The sequence below is a fragment of the Hoplias malabaricus genome, chromosome 1 (assembly GCF_029633855.1).
Source record: "Hoplias malabaricus isolate fHopMal1 chromosome 1, fHopMal1.hap1, whole genome shotgun sequence".
In the NCBI taxonomy this organism is placed as follows: Eukaryota; Metazoa; Chordata; class Actinopteri; order Characiformes; family Erythrinidae; genus Hoplias; species Hoplias malabaricus.
The window spans coordinates 21,067,905-21,079,766 of record NC_089800.1 but is presented as its reverse complement, the minus strand read 5'-3'; positions in this window follow the sequence as shown (position 1 = coordinate 21,079,766).

Below are 11,862 nucleotides of genomic sequence, written 5' to 3'. Positions count from 1 at the left end.
TAATTAATTAAAATTCATTAAGGTCTGGAACACAATGTATAACCTGTATATGATCAGTGCCACGTCCTGTACAGGGGCCTGGAGGTTGTGGGTTCGATTCTCGCTCCGGGTGACTGTCTGTGAGGAGTTGGTGTGTTCTCCCCGTGTCCGCGTGGGTTTCCTCCGGGTGCTCCAGTTTCCTCCCACAGTCCAAAAACACACGTTTGTAGGTGGATTGGTGACTCAAAAGTGTCCGTAGGTGTGAGTGTGTGAGTGAATGTGAGTGTGTGTCTGTGTTGCCCTGTGAAGGACTGGCGCCCCCTCCAGGGTGTGTTCCTGCCTTGCGTCCAATGATTCCAGGTAGGCTCCGGACACACCGCGACCCTGAACTGGATAAGCGGTTACAGATAATGAATGAATGAATAATACTCTAAATAAAATGTCCTTTTCTATTTCAAGGAAAAGGTACAAATAAAATAATGATTTTGGTAAAGAAAAAAGAATGCATATGTAAATAATGCTAATGAATCCTAATGAATGAATCAAATCCTAATGAATTTACTGCTTTTCCTTAACCAGTGATCTGATTGGCTCTTTATGATGGAGGGCGGGACTTTATCCATAAACAGAATCCATGTTCAGCGTTTATGAGAATTTAAACCAGTAATTGATCCCTTCTTATTAAAGCTTCTGGTTTTAACCCACACAACACTGTCGTCCTGAAAGTGTCCCAAAAAAGTAGTTCCTAGTAGTTTATCAGGTCCAGGTCCAGGACCGCCTTCTGTCTATTCCTCACTCCTGCACTATACAGTCACAGATTTGTGGACACTGCCTTACAATTATTATAATGGTGCATCCACCGTGGACACTTTTGTTCTACTTATGCACACAACTTGCGTAATCACTGTAGTACATAAAAAAACGATGACAAGAGGCCCATGGTGTCATACAAACATAATCAACCACCACAGATCCACCACGACCCTGAACTGGATAAGAGCTTACACACAATGATTGAACGATGAGTATGAGTCATGATGTATGTCCCTATGCATGATCCATGTATAAAACGTGTGTGTGTGTGTGTAGGTGGGTGATTGAGTGTATGTGTGGGTGAGTGTGTGTGTGTGTAAGATCTTTAGTCTGTAAATGAAGCTCTGAAGGCTGTTTCAGGTCTCTCTTGCTGTATTCTCTTTGTACATTAAAGCACACAGGCATCAAAATAGTGAGAGAGACATTTGATGACAACTGTGTGGCTTGGCTCTATTCACCAGCTCTAGTCAACATTTTTCCCCTTTGTGTGTGTGTGTGTGTGTGTGTGTTCACCACCTGGGAAAATGTCACTGAAAGGTCATTTGGGGCATTCCTGGTCTGGTTCTAATATCAGATACAACTACATTTGTGTCAGTGTAACCTTAAAATACATCGCTGACTTTGAAAATCTAGTTCAGTGATCCAGCTTTGTACCAAACTGATCAATAGTTCCTGCCAGAGCTGCAGGTACAGTAGGGCTGCCAACATTCTGAAATCAGAATCCACATCCTTTTCTACTGTAGCAAACCAGATAAAACATTTTTGTTGTTGGACATTCATTAAACCAACTGCCTGTCCATAGCCTTTTTGAACAATGACTAAGCAGAATGTGTGTTTTACAAACACTATAATTACCAGTTTAAAATAACTATTATTATAAGTTGTTCATTAATTACAATAAGATCTGAAGTGAAAGACTTATATTGGTCTAAGAGCCTAAAAGACCCAAAATAACTGACTTGTTTAAAACGCATTTTGGACGTCCATGGACGTTATTAATTGGTCACCACTTAACTGACTTATTAAGATGGATTTTGGACATCTATTGACATTTAGAATATGTCCTTGACAGTCTGACTGTTTGTAGGCCTATTTTGAATGTTCTAGGGAAATGGAAAGTGAAAATGCGAGGCTTTACTACAGCATTACTAAGGTAGGCAAGGCTAAGCCAGGTCAATATTGTAGTAAAATTGTGTGATTCATGTGTATAAAACGCTTTTATGTACCACAATGATAAACCTCACAATCGCTTAAGCTCTGAAATTGTAGGTTAAAGTATAAAATAATCCCTGGTTTTTCGCGGGGGAATGCGTTCCAAGACCAACTGCGAAAAACGAATTTCCGCAAAGTAGAGGAAAGATATTTTTTTGTGTTTAACGAGTATTTTGACTTTTAAAATCCTCCCTGTGCTTTTAACAATCCACCCTTTGCATTAAACAGTCATTCTATAATGTTTTTCAGCTGGAACTACATGTGATATCCTACCAGTTTCTTTAATAGAGTAATTCTTAAGCTGTGATTTAGCATAAGTAAATTTCACTCGGATGTGGACATGAACAATACATCTACTGTACGTAAGAAATACTTGTGAATGATATATTTTGTCACCTACAGGCCTAGTCTAATACATGTAAATAATAATGAAATATTTTGGCTATTCATTTTTCACGGTTTTCCTAGATTTTCCCTCAATATCCATGATATAGCGGCCATAAGCCCTCTTGAAAAAACCCACGAAGTAGCGAATCCGCAAAAGATGAACCGTGAAGTAGCGAGGGATTACTGTAAAGTCCTAGTCCTCTATGCATTTGTAGCATTATTTCTATATGCATTCAATTTCAAATTACATTTCTCTTCTTTAATGAACACAGAGAGTGTTCTAGTGTGTAATTACAGCCAAACTAAAAGTCACTATAAGTCCTTTCTGTACAGAATAGGGGCCTAGTGAGCAATAAGCGCCGATAGCTTGACCGGTGCCAGTGAGCTGTACTGAGAAGGTGACACGCCTTGAGAGTGTGGGAAGGTGACTTTGAGACACTTCCGTCACCTCTCTTTCCTTTCACGTCCCTTCATTAACTCTAAATAACTTTCACAAGCTCTATTCCTGTCTTCACTCGCTGAAACTTTGTTCAGCTAAGTCTAATTCTCTAAGCAAGCGTGTAAGGAGCCTTTCACTCGGCTGAAATCAGTTCTTAATCAACATTACAGAAGACAATCAATAACAATGAAAGGGAGCAATCAATAGAAAGAGCAAATCGTGACCATAAATTTACCCGCAGCTATCAACTGCAATTGATATCCGTCACACCAGATGTAAATGCACAAATGTCATTAAGAGCGTAGAAGACTTAGAGAATAATAAATTGTTGCTCTGTGAACACCACTTTATCTTCAAAATGGCAGCTTCTTAGAAAGCAAAAATAATCTGAAATTTGAATTGTATGGTTATCATGGCCTTTTTTTATTGGTCTCCATTCATTAGGGATGTTTGACCTGTGTCTGATCCCAAATGTTGATGTGGGGAAAAAATATAAAAGAAAAAAGGGGGTACGATGTTGTGCCCCAACAGTGATGAAAACCAACAAATTTATTTCAAATTAATTTCACCATCTTTTCACTGCTGAGGCCTAGAGGCAAAAAAAATTTTTAAATCTCAAGGCAGTCATTCACACTCAATGACCTCTAATGAAATTCACTTTCACATTCACATTCAATTAAAAACTCAAATTAAAAACAGTAAATGTAAATATTTCTAGTCACACCGTTATATTTAATCCAGAATAACTTTGCCTGGATTGACCTGAGGTGGATTTAAATGTCCAGTACCAGCCAACACCCTTGAGAGAAAGCTCAACAATGTCAAACCAAGAGCACAACATGTCCACCACCACCAAATCCCTCAGACACAGACACACACCAAAATTCTGCCACTTTCCCATGCATGTTCTACTGGGACACATTATTATAGTAACGTTTAAAAATGTGATGATACAAAACATAGAAAAAAATGGAATGAAATGGCAGTAAAGCTACCTGTCAGCAGTGCTCCCCAATTGGCCCAGGACTAAAAGACTGAATCCTGCAAGGCTTCCTGTGCTTCCTGCTAGAGTGAAACTTTAACTCATTTTATTGAACCTAATCATTATCTAATGGTCCCAGAGCTCAGGGAGTGGACTCTTGTTAGAGTACATGTGTGTGTTTGTGTGTGTGCATGTACAATATGTGTGTGTTTGTTTGTTTGTGAAAGTTTAATATGTGAAACGAGGTGAAAAATGGAGTATCTGATTAAAATTTGAGAAAGCATCCACCCAGAGCTATAGGACACAGCATTAAATAATCCATAAGTAATGAGCTGGTCTATATCTAGGAAGTCTTTTGACCACTCAGTCATACAGAGAAACTAAAAGGATAACCCCTTAACCTTCATGGATCCTTCATGGGTCCAGGCTTCTATTGCTTACACTTTTAACTTGACAATAACCCAATTTGTATGCACTGGATGTCCATTCAGGGTCTGGAGAACCAAGGGCCACACATTTTGCAACATACACTGGCCACAGACGCTCTGTTGTTTGCTGTTGTCTGAAGATTGTCATCAAAACGTTGTGTACAGATTGAGACATATAGGGGAGCTTAAAGAGTTCATGAGATCTCAAATTTCTTTAAAGTGTTTGTACGGCCCTGTGTGTGTGTGTGTGTGTGTGTTAAGCAATCCAGACTTTGCTCTTTGATCTTTGTATTTCCTGCATCTCTCCGTTCTTAATTATCGTAAGCAATACAATTTACTGTACAGTCTGAATGTAACTGGACAGTGACCATTTTTTTGAGTGAGTTTGGCTCTGTACTTAAGTGGAGTAGAGATGTTAAAGTGCATAATATCAGGTTAGATTTAAACTGGCTTAAAGGCGACGTTCAGGATTGTGGTCAAAAAACACTTTTCATAAAATTCAGACGTTGTCTCCTCAGGTGCTGCTCTGCAGTCGGTCTGTGCTGGAAACCGTTTTAATGTGTTTATGAAGTCCCAGTGTCTGTAAATGGGTAAAAAAACTAAGTGTCTGGGTCCGGTATGCTAGGCTTTCTCTCTCTTTCTCTCTCTGCTCATGGCATTTTTTAACCACAGAGAGACTCCAAACATTGAAAAGCACAAACCGAGATGAGGATGTTGCTCTATTCCTGCTCCATAGGGGGTTTACACTGACTTATTTTTGCTGTTTCAGATCACTTAAGGTCTAAATATCTCCAAACTCTGAAGAGGGCTAACTGCATTAGCAACAGTGCTAAAAAACTAAACAACTCGAGTTACACATGAGTTTCTGTGAGAATTCAAACCGTGAATAAAAACTTAGAGACAATTTACACTTCAGGCACCACTAAACAACAGTCGTTATTCTCCTCAAACACACCATTCCACATCACCCTCAAACATAAACCCGTTGGCGTTGTAAGTATATTTTTAAAATAAGTCCCTCTTCTTTTTTCTTAATGATGGTCATCATTTCCGGATCAGGTCATTTGTTAATAACTTAGAAGCTCAAACTCATTTTTTTTTATTGTAGCTGTTAATACCACATCTGGAAAAAGCTTGTGGTGCTTTTGAATGTAAACAACCAGAGAGAACTACATTTCCCCACAATCGTTAACTATACATAAACACACCTTCTTAAAAATAAAGGGGCTACAAAAGGTTTTTTGAGTGACGCCATAGAAGAACCACTTTTGATTCCATAAAGAACGATTTTTGCTGATGTATTTAAATGCGGGGGAAGCACGGTGGTGCAGCAGGTAGAGTCACAGTCACACAGCTCCAGGGCAGTGCTCAAAGAACCTTTTGTAGCACCTTTATTCTTAAGAGTGCAGCCCAAGCAGCTGATATTTCTCTTGGTTTGTATCATTGCATTACTAGGTCACAAAAAGTTTCACAAGGTCTAGAGCTAATTCCAGATGGGGTATTAACAGCTACAATCTAAAAAAAAATGAGTTTGAGCTTCTAAGTTATTATCAAATGACCTAATCCAGAAATGATGACCAGAAGACGTCAATCATCATTAAGAAAAAAGAAGAGGGACTTAAGGGGATAAAATGGATCCCCAGTGAAACAAAATTCATTCTTGGCTGGGAATTCAAGACACTAGAACAGGCCTCACTCTCTGGGTGAGTGGGAAGGCCCTTCAGCATGATGCTAACCAATCTGTTAGCTTACATAACTGCAGTTATCGTTCTCCCATGATACTGTGGTGGTGATAATTTGAAAAGAATTGCAAGCTGGCTTCAAGTTTCAGAGTCACAGCATGTGCTACCCTTCGTCCTGACAGTTTGGTTTCATCCTGTGACTCGGGCAGACCTCTCAAGGAGGTGAAACTGGCAAAGGTATTTGGGTACAAGTTTGGATGTTGTCTTAGATGCTCAGATTCAACCAAATGCCCCCTTTCAATATGTCCTTCAATGGTAAGGCATCCTACAAGACCCAAACCACACATTAGGTATTATATGACTAGCTGGTAATCAACAACATGTATCACTGACCACACAGGAGCACTCTGTAGTTGTACAATTGCAGACAATCTGCATACATTTATATCCCCATTTCACCCAGCTCTTCAGTGGTCAAGACCCTCAGAGGACCCCCACAGGTCATGTATGATTTGGGTGGTAAATCTCTCAGCACGGCACCTATTTGGTGGTCCTCTGGGGACCAATCAAGAATAGTGTGTGTGTGTGTGTGTGTGTATATATATATATATATAAAAGATGATCAGAATTGTCTCAGAAACATCCTTTAAATCTATCCTATTTAAATAAGTATTGATAGATGATTGTGTGTGAGTGTGTGTATACACTTTCAAAATTAAACTTTCAGTTTCTAAAAAGTGGGCAGAGTCTAATTCCCCAAACGACAATGTAATATAACGAGTCAGTGACTAAAGAGCAGATGTGTACATTGTGTGTTTCCTGGATTAAATATGTAAAACATTTTAATGGAGGGATATATAGTATGTTACGCTTAGGGCTGGGGGTACATATGGGGCATCATTATCATTAGACAGGACAGAAAAGTGTGTATTACATTACATGGTGCTCTGGAACGACACATTCATCATAAGTACTTTGTACATATTTATTCCGTACATATTTATGATTGTGGAAAGCCTGTTATTTTCTGTTCATATCAAACTACAACTCAGAGCACTGTGTTTAAATGACAACTGATCATGACAGGAACCAGAATTATTTGATTATAGGGTTGGACGATACAGCCAAAATCTATATCACGATATATATCTTAATTTCGGTCAATACCATATAATTCCGATATCGATGTGAACAGTTTAAAATCCACTGAAAAACTTCAAAGGACAAACAAGAAACATGACATCACTCTCAAACATAAACCCGTTGGCTTTGTAAGTATATTTTTTAAATAAATTTTACATTTGTGCTGTAACAAATGCTGAAAACTAGTGAAACTAGTGAAATGAAAGGAAAGTCTCAAAATCCAAAATCCTGAGAGAGGAAACGTACAAAAGTACGTCATTAAAAACAGGCAAAATGCATATTCAACACTTTATAAATTCGAGACTATGACTTTATAAATATATGCAGTGTAAATTTGTAAAAAATGTATTTATTTTCACATAAAATTATATCTATGAAACCCAAACATGTATTTACGAATTTAACTTTATTTGCAGACCGTGAGACACAGATTGGGAAATATTTATTTGTGAACATCCATCCATCCATTATCTGTAACCGCTTATCCAATTCAGGGTCGCGGGGGGTCCAGAGCCTACCTGGAATCATTGGGCGCAAGGCGGGAATACACCCTGGAAGGGACGACAGTCCTTCACAGGGCAACACAGACACACACACATTCACTCACACGGACTCTTTCGAGTCGCCAATCCACCTGCAACGTGTGTTTTTGGACTCTGGGAGGAAACCGGAGCACCCGAAGGAAACCCACGCGGACACGGGGAGAACGCACCAACTCCTCACAGACAGTCACCTGGAGCAGGAATCGAACCCACAACCTCCAGGTCCCTGGAGCTGTGTGACTGCGACACTACCTTTACCCATTTGTCAAGGATTTTGAGACTAATCTCAAAATCTAAATAATTCAGATATGGGTTCAGTATCTTAGTATAATACAATGTAAATTTTTGTCGTCTATTTTATTTTCTCAGTAACTGCTTCCTGGTGCCCTTTTATTTTTTTGAGCTGTTTTCTCACAGTAAAAAAGATGACAGAAACACTGGTGGATTACTTCAGACCTGAAGCAAGATTCAAAGCATTGCGTACAGTTTATTTGATGGTCACAGTTTGAGTGCACATCCAAAAGAGTAAACAATACAGTAATTCAGCATAAACACTTAAAAAGACTTTACGAGGGAAAATAAATTACGGATTGATTGTGTCCTGAAATTATCCCAGAAAACATTGCTTTTTTTAAACCATTGACAGTAAATGAATTAGACTCAAGAAGAAACTGTATGATTGCCTGCAGATTGCAAACACAAACTAATGCATTGATTTGTTCAGCCGAATAGAAGTGTATTTCTTCTTTCTTTAAATGATACAGAGTGTATTTTTTTAATGCAGCACTGGCAGGGACTCGACAGAGAACGCACTAGGGGTGGGCGATATGGCCCTAAAATATTATCACGATATTTCAGGGTACTTTGGCTATACGACCAAAACACTGAAACTGAACTGTTATATTAATTTTAATTATATTAAAATAAAAATATTATCACATAACACCATGGTTTATTGTACGTCTGATATTCTGTAACCACACCCCCTCCACACGACTGAAGCCATTCCCTTTTGGAGCAAATTCCTCCACCTCAGCGCCACTCTTCACTGTACTTCACTGTGTCTAAACGACTCGTGTCATTACAGGTAACTGCATGACATCATTACGTAAACAAGTCAGAATATCACTATTATTACCATATTTATCTAATCGTTTTAAAAATTATGAAGATATTATTGAGAACGAAACCATACGGCACAGCCCTAGAAGTCACTACAAAAAGCAAGACTATGAAAGCTGGTACACGCTACAAAAACCTTCATTTGTTATTATTACTACAACAAATAACTACACTATGTGACCAAAGACTAGCAGATTTTGTCTGAAATGAATAAGTTGTTTATCCTCCCTTTACTGCAATAACAGCTTCTACTCTTCTAGTATGGAGCATTTCTGTGAGGATTTGATGACATTCAGCTGTGAGAGCAGTGGTGAGGTCCTGTACTAATGTTTATTGTATGTTTATGATTAGTTCTAAATCATTAATGGGATTAGAATCAGATTAGAATTGGTTTAGATTCTACTGGCAGTGTTTGTGTGCCATGAAATGAAAAGGACTTATTTAGTTACCATGCCCCAGTGAATGGTTCTTTAGGGAACTATTTTCCAGGTTTAGAGCCCATCAGCTTTGGGTTGCGGAGCACAGAAACTGTGTTCTCTAGCTCCATTTTCTTCCTTGGGAAGCTAGAGTGATCTGTAACTAAACTTCTAACACGAGTACTTGACCTCACTAAGGTTCTCATGGTTTATGGCCATCAAATCATTACAGAAATGTTCAAATATCTAAAACAAATGCCTTATTAGAAGAGCAGAAGCTGCTACTACTACATTAAAGAGGGGACATACCTGTTGATACCCTTGATTCCAGAGGAAATGACAGATAAAAAGGTATGAACAACTTTCTGGCCATATTGTGTATTTGACACCAGCTTAATACAATCAGGCTTAAGAACTGGCAATATCCTTTTTTGATTGATCTGTAATGCTTTACTGCAGAGCTTTATCTGGACATATTTTAATCCATCCATTATCTGTACCGCTTATCCAATTTAGGGTCGCGGGGGGTCCAGAGCCTACCTGGAATCATTGGGCGCAAGGCGGGAATACACCCTGGAGGGGACGCCAGTCCTTCACAGGGCAACACAGACACACACACATTCACTCACACACTCACACCTACGGACACTTTCGAGTCGCCAATCCACCTGCAACGTGTGTTTTTGGACTGTGGGAGGAAACCGGAGCACCCGGAGGAAACCCACGCTGACACGGGGAGAACACACCAACTCCTCACAGACAGTCACCCGGAGCGGGAATCGAACCCCCAACCTCCAGGCCCCTGGAGCTGTGTGACTGCGACACTACCTGCTGCGCCACCGTGCCGCATATTTTAATCCGATTTTTATTATTATAGTTATTGTTTAAACTTACCATCTTTGGTATTGTAGGCATGGATGGATTAGTTATGTCATTTTCACACTGCTTATGAGTCCAAGTGACAGGGACACGAGTGCTCATCGTAGACTGAATGGCTGCGGTTCTGAGTCACTGCAGTCTGCACACAAGCTGCTAAAGAGCAAACCTTCCCACAGCCAAAAAGACATCTGCTGCCTGTAGTAGTACATTTACACTAGGTTTGTAGATTTTACATTTTGTAGCTAAATAAGGTAAATTTGGAGTCTCTGTCCAGAAGTCATGCTCTGCTAAAGTGAATATAAGTACACATCCTGTATGAAGAACACTGAACTTTCTAATGCACATTTCTGAGATTAAGGTCTAATAATCGGATTAAGAAATCCATTTAATAGAGCTGGGTTTTAGCTCAGTAGATGTATAATTATAGCCCGATTTCTTTTGTATCTTTCACTGAATTTACAGCCGTCTCTGAACACATATTCTGAAATTCTTTTTGTAATTAAAGCAAATTCTTTTAATCATAGGTTGTCATAGGACAAGCCTTTTCTTCAGTGTTTGTACATTTCTTTACTTTTTAATTTTATCTTTCAAGTTCATCAGTTGTAGTTTATTTATAATTTATATATTTGTCAAAGATTTACTGCTGGTTCCGCATGAATGGTTTCTAGAGGGGCACTCATTAGTGCCGCACCAGGTTTGTTTTGGAGAGTGAGGGACACTCAGTCACTGTTATTCTAAATTAGTTTTCACTCTTAAAATAAAATTGAGAAAAACGTCCACACAGCAGACATGGTTGTGAATTTACAGTCGTCGGAGCATATGCGCAAGCACAAAAAGGCACAAAGTTATCGGTGTAGTATCAGATAAAATTCCAATATCGAACACTAACTAAAAAAAATCCACATGTCAGCAAATAATATATTGGCCACCGATATATCGTCCATCACTACATGATATGATTTTTAAACACATTTTCAATATTTCAGTACACATTTACAGCGTCTGTCACTGACTGGTGGTCATTAGAGGGCGCTGCCGTCAGTTCAGCACTCAGTTTAAAATTTAGTTTAAAAATATTAATATTGACAAAGCCAATAGGTTTATGTTTGATGGTAATGTTTTTCTGTGGCTTTTATGTTGTTTATATCAATATCGGAATTATATCGTATCGACTGAAATTTAGAAATATATTGTGATTATAAATTTTGATCACATCTTTCAGCCCTAAGTTAAACTCAGGAAACCAACGGTATAATCTGAGCATGTGTGTTTAAGCTGTCCCATATAGCAGTGCCGCATTATCTTGTCTTGTATTTATATCAGATCTCTGACTGTGAAGCTTAGTGAGAATTTCTAATGTTCTTTATAAAAAATTAAATATCCTGCTTGCCTAAAACAGCCCGTTTCCTGAACATACAGGGGTCCGATGACTTTGGGATATTTTAGGAAGATACTCAATCTGAAAATTTTACACTGAACTGTAATGTAGCTGTAATGGACAGAGGGGGGAAAAAAGCTTTCACGGCTAGCTTGCCTATGTGCAGTTTCTAAAGACAACAGCTGGAGTTTTTAGGTTAATGTATGGACGAGCCACAGTTAATGTGTGATGCTTTAGACGAATTGTGTGCAGACCTCACGCGCACTAAACATGTTCATCAGAAAGAAAAAGAGAGACTAAACTTGAGCATACACATTAAGCACATTAATCAAGTAGAAACACAGAGATTGGAGTTAACATTCACATTAAACACAATAAAGTAGACCAGGAAAGAGGTGAGGGGGGGAGACTGAGTCTGAGCCAGACTGGAGGTACATTCTACACAAAATCACAGACTAAA